Genomic DNA, 12,059 nt, shown 5'->3' with positions numbered 1-12,059 from the left:
GTTAGGTTGGACACTTCAGTGATAGGAGTGAAAATCAACCCAACCCATGCCACATGTCTGGCCTAGTGATAGATTTCTCTAGATACCCAAAAAGAAAAGTTATACTACCCACCTACACATTACCTAGCCATAGGTTCTTCTAGATACCCAAGAAGCCTTGCCTAGTGATAGATTTCTCTAGATACCCAAAAAGAAAGTTATACTACCCACTTACACATTACCTAGTGATAAGTTCTTCTAAATACCCAAGAAGAAAAGTTATACTACACACTTCCAAATTCCTGGTGATGATGATCATATTTTTATACTATAAATATAAAACAAGATATTAGAAGAAAATACAAGTAATGAATTTAATTTATTTTAAATTAGTTAAAAAATATTTTCCTTTTTAAATCAGTAAAATTTATTATAATTCACCAACTTTATTATAATATATTAACTAATATAAAGTTAAAACAATTGTTTCTAATTATTATTTAAGAGTAGGGATAGATTTATTAGATATCGGTTTGTTTATTACAAATAAGTCTTTTCCAATTTTAATTTTAATATTAATAATTATCAGTTTGATGATAGAGATTTAACCTCCATAAAATATGTGGAATCATTTATAATACAAAGATTAAGATTTATCTTCAAATTAATTATGCTCTTTTAACTAATTTAAATTTAATTAATTAATTACTTATTACATATATTAATTGTTTTTATAATTATTAAAATTAAATAATATACAAATTTCCATATTTAAAATACATTTAGTTGAAATTATTCACATTTACATTTTTATTTTTTAAATATAATTTCAAATTAACTTTCCACTGTGAATATCAATTTAAGTGAATTACACACATTTTTGGAAGATCAACCAACTATTTCAAATCGCGAGAAAAAAAATTCCCTTCGAGCTTCCAAGTGTAATAAAAAACTCTATATGACCATATAACTTTAACCCATATATAAATAAATAAATTGTTACATTTAATTCTTAGTGTTACGAAAAAATAGTAGATTTTTTTTTGTTTAACCTCAAATAATAAAATCAATAAATTATTTTCTTTGATAATACCAAACGATAATCCATAATTTTATTTAATTAAAGGTAATCCAAGAATGTCTAACGAGCAAATGGCATTTCACTCTGCTTCACGTAAGAGTCTTCGCCAATCACATCCAGCTCTTTCATCATTTCTTTGTTAACCTTGAAAATCATACGCGGCGATTCATATTGGAATTGTAAAAGGACAGCTGGACTCTTAAAAAAATACGACGGGACTGAGACGCAAACGACACTCGCGTCACTGTTGCGTGCAGCAACCGACTACCGGGGAAAAGCTGAACTTTGAATTTTTTTAAAAGAAGAAAACGATGTAATTGACCGGCAAAGCCTCTCTACAAGAATTTCCACCACCACGCTGCGTCGGAAAAAATGTTATAAATACCGATCAACTACAACCATATACGACCCAGTTCAGCTTTTGGAGCTCTCTACTGCCACGCAGAAGATGACTCTCCTTGCAGCGATGTCTTTCGTTAGTAAGCTATTGCTGGTTCTGCTTGTTAGCTGCATTTATTCTGCGAATCCCTCCACTGCCTCATACTATAATTCCCCACCTCCCAAGCCTTACCTTTATAAATCACCTCCTCCACCATCACATGTTCCATCTCCAGTCCATTATAAGCCGCCCCCTGTACCTACACCCGTTCCCAAGCCACCAGTAGTGGAGAAACCACCGCCTGTTCACAGCAAACCTCCTCCTAAGGCGGTGCCAGTTTCTCCTCCATACAAGTACAAATCTCCACCTCCTCCCAAGGTGGAGATTTCTCCACCAAAACCAACTCCTGCTCCATATGCCAAGCCTCCACCAGTTGAGAAGCCCCTTCCTCCTCCTTCACCACCAAAATCATGGCCAACTCCTCCCCACTACGAACACCACAAAGACCATAAACCTTCTCCAGTGACCAAGCCACCAAAATCTACTCCAGAAAAACCATACGGATACAAATCTCCTCCTCCCCCAACCCATGTCGTAAGTCCTGCTCCCCCCAAACCAGTACCCACTTTACCCCCTCTTCATCCCAAACCACCCGTCTACCCCTCACCACCCACACACCACTACTCCTACAAGTCTCCTCCGCCGCCGCCATATTAGATTCGGCAAAGCAAATGCGGAGCACCATTGTCGATTAATAAGGTACGCTTTTATTCTTTATAATTATCGGTTGCGCTATCTTTAATATTTCTTATACAATGTATTGGTTTCATGCCAATCTGGAGAAAGTTCTATGTCAGTAAGGATTACCTATTACAAACCTAAATGCTCCTCATTAATGGAAAATTTGTATAGTTTTCTCTGCATTAATGGAGAATTTGTATAGTTTTACTGCTGCTACTGTTGATTGTTGTTGGCATTATAACTATAGAGTTTCTGATGTGTGTAGATCAACTTCACTGCAGTCTTTCGGATCATCTCGAACTTATTATGTGTATGTTTGGTTGCAGGTTATTAGGGATATAGCGAGAGATTATTAAGGATACATAATGGAAAAGATGGATATATTACTCATCTAGCTGCAGACGTTGATGACCTACTTAGAGTACAGAGCCATATTTGGCAGAAGTTTATCTTGTAATCTGTTTTATGAATAACACCATTCAGCCACTTTTATAATAAAATATCCCGATTTCCAAGAAAATGGAGTGCTTCCGTTGAGATGCCATGGACTGTCATAATCTCATTGTTATTGTTTTGGACGAAATTAAGGGATAAATTCTCCCACTGAAACACAACATAGAACATTAATAACAAATAAACAAGTACAGATATCAACATTTTCGTCTCGGCATCAAATAAGTATACGCCTGTCAAGTCGATTATCAAATTTGAAATTTTCATGAATTGCCCCGCCATGAAAATTGTAACAAGCCATTAATATTTGGAAGAAATATGAGCAATGCCAATGGCACATTAATTTAGAGTATGATGAACAAACTTGCATTACAAAGTAAGAACTAAGAATTTCAATTAATACCACACTACAAATTGATCCGATGTTAATAACTTTTGATTCCAGATAAATGAGATTCAATGCTTGGATCTTGAAACATACCACGTTACCACCCATTCTTAGAAAAAAGGCAATGCAATGTCGTGGGTGAAGGCAACGTAACGGGTTGTCATACTCTATGAAAATTTACTATAGTGATTTTCTATATTAATTTTTATTTTTATTTTCTGTGCAGGAAAATTAAAATACATGTGACATAATATGTATGTGACATAATATGTTGATGTAAATATTTATTTTCAATAATGAAATAAGAAATTATTTTTTGTCATGTTTATTTTAATAGAAATATGTTAAAGCTATTTTGAGATTAAAAAAGATTGATGTCATTTGTCACATAGAGGCTAAAAAAAAATCGTCCATTTGTCATTGTTATTGAGAGAAAACAAAAAGAAATTTTGACAAAAAGACACTATTATTAATAATTGGCATGACTCGGCATGAGTGGAGAAAAATATCATGTGGTAGTTTCTATACAAGGAATTGTGGGAGATAAAGACAATTACCTTTAAAAGAGAATACCAGTGGGAGAGAAACACTGGTTTAACCTAGAAGATTAGTAGGACGCTCTTAAAGGGTTCATAAAGTGAATCCTAACCAAGATTTCTGCACAATTTTCCTAACAACTAGGAGTGGAGCTTGGGGGAACTACAAAGAGTTGGTTAATTTTGACAGAGAGACACATCACTATTAAAAATTGGCTTGACTTGGCATGAGTGGCGAAAAATATCATGTGGTAGTTTCTATACAAAGAATTGTGGGAGATAAAGACAAATATGTTTAAAAGAGAATGCCAGTGGGAGAGAAAGACTGGTTTAACCTAGAAGATTAGTAGGACGCTCTTAAAGGGTTCATAAAGTGAATTCTAACCAAGATTTCTGCACAATTTTCCTAACAACTAGGAGTCGAGCTTGAGGGAACTACAAAGAATTGGTTCAAGGTTGGGAGCATCATGGAGAAGACTTAGATAAGTATAAGATTAGTTGAAGTAGAGTAGATGTTTACTGAAGAATTGTGAATATTGAAACTGTGTAGTAAAAAGTAGATTAGATGTCACTGTAGATGTTAGTAGTCCGAAAATAGGCTAGTGAAAATGTTGTTGCTATTGAACATAAGTGTAAGGTATCATAATTTTGTATTAGTTGTTGGCTAACTATGTCATTGCAGGTAAATGAATAGGTGTTTGGTTATAAGAAGTGGATTTGAATGTGGATGTTCTGGCACAAGAGGTAAGTATATATATATATAAAGGTAGGTTTTTGGCTTATGTGCATACTTGTAAAGAATAATTTTCCTTGTTATTAAGAACATCATAGTCATCAAATAGGGTAGTCCTAACCAAATGGGGCTAGGATTCATTAAATCAAAAAGAGTCCCCTTGGGGACCACTAGGTCTCTGGAATAGACATATATAAATATATACATATATATGATAGATACTAAACAACATTAATTATTTGTTGGAAATGAAATAACTAAATACATGTATGAATTCTTCAAAGTGAAACATAATATTTCCATATGTTAAAAGTACACACACACACATATAATAAAAGAATAATGTTATGAAGCAACATTGCACTAAACCATTACCATATCAAGAAAAACAAGAAAGATCATATAAGCCACATAGTTGGTCTTCTAAAAACATTAGATAAGAAACTAGCAAATAAATAAATATTACTATTCCACCATGTATCATAGAAAATAATTTTCGAGATAAAGACTTAACTCTAAAAGCAGAATGAAAAATTGTCCATAATAGACATAATAAACCTACTAAGATGATATTCATAGAGCGAATTATATAAAAAATATGTGACCATAACCTTCACAATATTATCCATAACCCTCATGTTCACCTTGGAGCATCCAAAGTTAAAATACAATACATAATGAACAATATATGTTCAAAAGGGAAACCCTCATATAGAAATTACAAGGTTTAGTAAAGGGTCTATTAAAAGAGGGTTTGTTCCCTTAATATTTCGTTTATAGACTTTCATCCCGAAAGCCTGTCTACAAATCGAAAATCCCAAACAGACACATTACGACGCCCAAATGTAATCCACAAGGTGTCGAAACATCTAAAACCGTGATAAAGAATTTAAAGTTAAATGAGAACCTATAATGAAGGCAGAGAAGGAAAATGAAAGAACTAAACCTCAAAAACTCTTCCAGCAAAGAACTCATTATTTGTGAGGTATACCTGTGAGAGAAGCATAATAGGGTGAATAGTTTTCTTTAATTCCTCAGAAATTCCATCGAAGAGAAGAGTAATAAGTTTCCTAGGGTTCGTACAGTGATGTGTGGTTTGACGGTAAGTCTACTTGGGCGAAGCTCAAGAGACCATGGTTCAATTCTCATTGAGTACACTGACCTGCTGTGGTGGCGACTAAAGGAATAGATTCTCCACCCCCGCCTTGGCGACACGAGAGTCTTCTCTTGCTAAAATCATAGGATCTTAGTATATTCGACTTGCAGGTAGTTGGATGTACTCTTGGTGTTATAGAGGCAGCTACGAGGATTGATCATGGGTCTCCCATAGATTAGGCCTGGTAGTTACCAATTCACCATGTGTTAAAAAAAAAACTCCTAGGGTTCAAAAGATACATGTGAATGAAGAGTAGAGACACCGTATATCCTGTGAAGGAATAGGGTAAATTAGCCCTCATCATAAGCCATATGAGTGACCGAATGAAAATTATTGAGAAATGGCTCTGTTAAAATTAGGCTTTGTTGAAAATTGCCTTGAGAAATTTGTCGTAGTAATCCACTTCGAATGGCCACAGCTAAGTTGAAATTTTCATGAATAATTAACGATACAATTAAGTATAACCCCTTGGCTTAAGTATAACCCCTTGTCTTAGAGCTATGCCTCCTGCAAAAACAATTGGAGAAACTTTAGAGTGCATTATGAAACAATGACTAGTTACACGGGAAACCAAAAATAAATCAAAGGAGAAACATAAATTCTTTTTGAAAGAATTACAGAGTGAGTGACTTGGAGCCACACCACTAACTTGTGAATAGTCACAATGAAACTTGAGAGGTTACCTGAGCAAAATAAGCAAGAATCCCTTCTAGAGAAGAGTAACGACTCCTTGAGACACACTAGGGTTTTGAAAAATTTGCAAAGCTCTAATTTGCAAGCATCACAATAGAAAAATGAACAGCAACAATGAAATAGGATAAGTCGTTTACCCTAACCATAACCTAATTTGTTTCCACCATCGACTCTCCAGAACAGATCTACACCATCGAAAAAATCCAATTGGCTAGGATCCATGCAGGCAATGTGGATCCCAAGCCTCTAAAAAAAACTAACCATGTGGCCGTCATCACAAATGGAATGCATAAACAAATACATATATTGCATTTATATTGTATACATAAGTTGAGCCACATAACATATGGTGAGCACAAAACTATTAGAAGGAACCCATAATAATGCCAATATATATATATATATATATAGATATATAGATATATATATATATAGATATATATAGATATATATATATATATATATATATATATATATATATATATATATATATATATATATATATATATATATATATATATATATATATATATATTATCGGTTGTGTGGTGACATGAATATTATATTACATGTGTACCTAGGTTCAGCCATGTAACATACAGTGAATGCAAAACCATTAAAAGGAACACTATATATATCTATATCTATATCTATATATATATATATATATATATATATATATATCTATATATATATATATCTATAGATTGTGTGGTGACATAAATAATCACAGGAGTTTGAATATGTATGAGCAGGGTTAATGTTATAAGTGGCAAGCTTACCTAGGAAAGGTATAATGTAGTGCCCATTCCTTACATCGAATTAATAGAGTTGTTAATTATCTAGATTTTATGTGTAGTTTATGGATATCTTTATATATGGATAGGTTTATACAGTTTAAGTGGGCCTAATGTTTAAGAGCATGTGTTTCCTCCTAAGAGGTCACAGGTTCAAAACCAAAGGGGGGTAGAGTATGTATGCCTTTATAGACTTAACAGTCAAATCATTGCGCAGAGGTGGGTCCCTTGTCCCATAAACAAGGGGGTCTCATGCACAAATTTGGTGTCTGCCTTGGTCATGACCTTAAAATTGGATAATAATATATATACACTTGCCTATACATGTATCTATGTGATATATGAAGAAAAGGGAAAAGGAACATGGGCACTAAGGAAATAAACAGGGGGTATCATGGGATTATTAGTAAAAAGAGAGAGAGAGAGATCTCTAAAACTTGGTATATTAGGATGACAACTCATCTTAAAGTGATGAATGAGAAATACCTAAGGAAAATAAATGTCTAAAAACTTTTGAAATTAATGCTTTGGGAATTAAATGAGCATGGGATGTTGTTTGATTATGATAAGAATGCAAAAACCCAGTAAGCCACAATGTAACCTTAAGTGATGATAGTTGAAATAATTACAATGGATAGTTAGCCTATTTAAATAAAAAGTATGATGAGTTTGTAGAACATTTACATGCATCCATTTTCTATAAAAATGGGAGAGATGTTACATGGGTGTTTTCGTTTCATTATCTCCTAGTAAAAAAATTATTATTTTTTGATTCAAAATCGTTTTAAAATGAAATTCTCATGTTTTTAAATAGATTAGATTGAAGGAAAATCTTGTTAAAAATATGAAATTTCGGTCAAATTCCACTTTGGATTGGTCAATTTATGGAGATAATAATTGCAATGAATTCCTCTTTTCTAGAATACCAAAATTGACGTAAAGATCACTCAAATCGGATAAGGTAAAGTGTACTTATGAAGAAAAACCCACGTGTGTATATTTGATAAGGTCTGCCCTAAAGCAAAGTGCACCAAGTTGGAAGGATATAAATACAAGTGACCTCTACCTCATTTAGACACAATGATAAAACATTCTTCTATCTTGGTCACAGGTCTGAGGCTCATTCGTGGAGGATCACGTTCACTTCTGAGGTGAAATTGTAGTGTCTGAAGTTCACATCTCTGATTTAGGGTTTTGGGCCTCAATGGTAGGCACAACACTGGAAGGATTCAACCGTAGTCACTCGCAAAAAAGCTCATCCATGTGACTGTAACCTTCCAGTCACACGGACAACTCTCCATCCATGCGACTTGGAGTTAGGGATTCCATAGTCCAGATATGACCCCAATCCCTCACATGCCAGGCTTAAGGGAGAAACTGGGTAGCTATAGTCACTTGTATATATCTCCCTCTATGCGACTAAGACCTAAAATATGAAATCTCATTCTTCCAAGGATTTTGATCTATGGATGCAGTGTTCAATAGTTGATCGGAGACAGTGACAGTTCATTACAGGTTTCTGAATCAGGGTTTTGAGTATAAGCATTGTTGGGTTCATTCCATGGATGACGTAGTTGTTTTGTTGAATAGTTTCATAGATGAAGATATAGATCATTGTACTCTATTTTGTTGAATCACTTGATGACCATCTAAAAAGAAGAATAATTTGAAAGGGTTTTCCCCATAGTGGGTTTTTCCTTGGTCTCCAACCAATCTTGATATCTCTATGTGTGAATGTTTTTCTTATATTGTTCCTTTATGTTCTCTTACATTGTTGATGGTGATATTGTTCTTTCTACTTAGTTGCATATGCTGTTGAATAATGATGTAAATATGAATAAATTTACGATGTTATTGGGTGAACTTAAAGTGTTAATGAAGAAATGAAACTATTAAAGAAAATAACAATATATCCCTATGAAAAATTAACATGGTATCAGAGTTGGGCTGAAGAAAAGTCATGGAGATCGCCCCTATGATGACCCCATTGATGGAAGCAAGAAGAGGATGGTGGAGACCTAAAATAGTTCTAGGGTTTGAATAAAGCCTTAAACAATTTGTGTATTAGGTTTTGATGGATATTATGAAGTTAGGGTTTGAGAGAAACCCTGGTTTATGGCAAAGGTTTGAGATATGAAATCTAGAAACCCTAGCATGGTCAATGTGAAGATTCTTAAGTACTTGTGACAAATTTGATGAAGCCTCAGATGGGATAACCTCTAGTAGGCTTGGTTGTGATAAAGTTGGTTGAAATAGTGAAGGAAAAATTGTCATATAGACAATAGACAGTGATGGCTCTTGAAGGTTGGCTCAAGAGGGAGAAGTTCACCTCTCATTGAAGATAATTTTTTTCAATTTACTTGATCTGTTAATGAAAAAGGTATTACAGAATTTATGTGAAGTTTTCTTATGTCACTTAGTGAAATGGATCGAAAAGATTGCAAATAACATAAACACATAAAAAAATTGAAAACACATTCAATCAAATCAACACAACAAAATTTAATAAAGGAGTTCACCAAACTTCCTAGCTACATCTCCTAGTCCTTTAGCTTCCAGTATTGACCGCTTTATTTTGTCTTCAAAATTGTTTTACAGGCATGCGCTCAAAAATAGTAGCTCAAATGAGAAAATGGACCTCACCATTGCGTTCAGCTCGAAATTTCTAGTCAAATGAGTATAAACTTGCACATATTTGGCCATTGTGCCCTCCAGACCCCCTAGAATGTGCAAAACCACATCTTCCTTCTACAAAACCACTTTTTGCTGATAAAAACCGCCTCGGTCTACGCATTGGTGGTTTCACTAGTTCGACACCTGCAACAATTTAATAAAAATTTGGTTCAGCTATGTTTCAAGCCCTAACACATGATATTTTGGTTAGCCAAAAGGTGTGAAGGCATTGGTCTATAAGGTTGGAGGTTAGCAGATCGAAACCCTCGCCCGACACTCCGGCATTTTGATATGGATTGACACACATAAAATATGGTTCGGCCATATATATTACGCTCCATTGTGATATGTGTGGTTTTGTTTGATATATATGACATGTTGTTTACCATATCCGGTTGCATGTGAGATAATTCCGAAACTTAATTAAGGGGTCCGATGGCCATGGGGTTTACCTTGACCGTTGACCCATTTTTCCGATGCCTTTTATCCGCAACCATAAATACAATGTCATCCCTAATCCTAACAAGACTCATCATAGCCCATTTGGTATGGCCCTTTTGGTGAAAACTTGACCTTCTCGATCTGGAGTTTGATCCTCGTTGATCCCCAAAATTTTGGAAATTAGGTAATATTGGGAAAAATATGGGTTGCCACATGTCAGCCTCAGATTGGCCCATATTAACCAATCACAATCTGCCATGTCACCTCCTTTGCTGACATCATCTAAGACCCATGGCTCATTCCTGGGTTGACATGTGTCCTTACTGACGTAGGTGTTGATATGGTTGACCGTTGACTGTTAACCTTTGACTTTTTGACTTTTGCCCTAATTTTCACACAAACTTTGATTGGCTGTAACTTCTTCATCCAGACTTGGATTTGTCTGCCATTTGTGTTGTTGGAATCATATCGACGAGCACTTTGATGTGATCCCACTTTTATATGCATTTGAAGACTTTGATCTGGAGGCAAGACTGGATCCATTTTGGATCACTCCTCCTCACTGGAAGCTTTTGGAGCACCAAAAGTTGGTTTTAGCTGTCAAGTAAGTGAGGATAAAGTTCCTTCAATTTTCCAATATTGATCCATAATTCTTTACTCGTATTTGTACCTTTGAGTCCAACTCTAAGATACTCAACATTTCCACGTCGCGAAGTCCTTATCCTCTTGTCAATAATTGTGTCCTCCTGTAGCTCATTGAGATACTCAGGAAAAATATCTTCAATGGAAGGCAATTGACCTTGCTCTTCGAGATATTCAATGAATGAAGGCTCATATAATCACAAGTTTGCAACATTTACGATGGAATAGATCTGCATATAAGCTGGTAGATCTAGGTGGAAAGCATTTTCATTAATTTTGTCAAGTATTTTGAGAGGACCATATCTAATTGGTTTCAACTTCTTACCTTCCCCTTGCAGTATTTCTTTGCTGATGTACAACTAGACTTGATCACCAACTTGAAAACTATGCTCAACTCGATGCTTGTCATGTCGCGCCTTATACTTTGCTTGGCTTCTTTCCAGTTGTTCCTATACTGCGTGGCGAATTTCCTAGATTTGTTCAATGAACTTGGTTGCTTTGTCCACATCACTGTGTCCATCAACTACTATGTCCTTACCAAAGACAAAATCCAAGGGAGTCTTTGGTATAAAACCAAAACAAGTCTCAAAAGGAGATATCTGAGTAGAATAATGTTTTGCATCGTTGTAAGCATGCTGCACATAACGCAAATGTTCATCTCAAAGTTTGGGATGCTTGCTGCAATATCCTTGAAGCAACTATATCACTGTCCTGTTGACCACTTCTGTCTGACCATTTATTTGTAGATGAAATGTTGTGCTCTTATTTAACTTTGTGTCCATTAACTCCCATAGACTTGACCAAAATTTCCCGACAAATCGAGAATCTCGATCAGATACAATAGAAGTGGGTAACCCAAAATGAACCCATACATTTTGAAAGAACAACTTTGCAGTTTGTTCAACTGTGACCTGTTTATTACATGGTGTCAAAATACACATCTTACTGAACCTATCCACAACTTCATACAAATAATCATGACCCTTTCTATACTTTGGCAATCCCTCAATAAAATCCATGGAAACACTTTCCCAAGGACGAGAAGGAATTGGAGGTGGAGTATAAAAGCCTAATTTTCTATTACTTGGCTTGCCTGTAGCACACATAGTACATCCTTTAATATATCTAGAAACTGTCCCATTCATTCGTGGCCAATATCAGAATCTTTGTAATTGTGCAACTGTTTTACTTACACCAAAATGACCTGCTATGAGAGAATTATGTGCTTCTCGAATTATATTAACTCTTTCAGTTTATGGAATGCATAACTTTTCCAAATGATATAAGAGTTTATCCTTTATGAAATAATCCAATTCTTCTACCTATTTTCCATGACTTAAAGTTGCATATACATCCTTAAAATTGGT

At 34.8% G+C, this 12,059-nt stretch overlaps 1 long non-coding RNA gene across 1 annotated transcript; it reads left to right on the top strand.

Moving 5' to 3' along the window:
* The first annotated feature begins 1,404 nt into the window (after positions 1-1,404).
* Positions 1,405-2,700, top strand: LOC149147706 (uncharacterized). Its single transcript, XR_016262906.1, has 2 exons — positions 1,405-2,198; positions 2,507-2,700. It is a non-coding gene; the product is annotated as an uncharacterized LOC149147706 (long non-coding RNA).
* The last annotated feature ends 9,359 nt before the right edge of the window (positions 2,701-12,059 follow it).

The sequence above is a fragment of the Pinus tabuliformis genome, chromosome 9 (assembly GCF_031772625.1).
Source record: "Pinus tabuliformis cultivar Carrire ecotype Pingquan chromosome 9, CPIR1, whole genome shotgun sequence".
Taxonomy (NCBI): domain Eukaryota; kingdom Viridiplantae; phylum Streptophyta; class Pinopsida; order Pinales; family Pinaceae; genus Pinus; species Pinus tabuliformis.
This window is presented reverse-complemented; position numbering and strand designations above follow the sequence as displayed.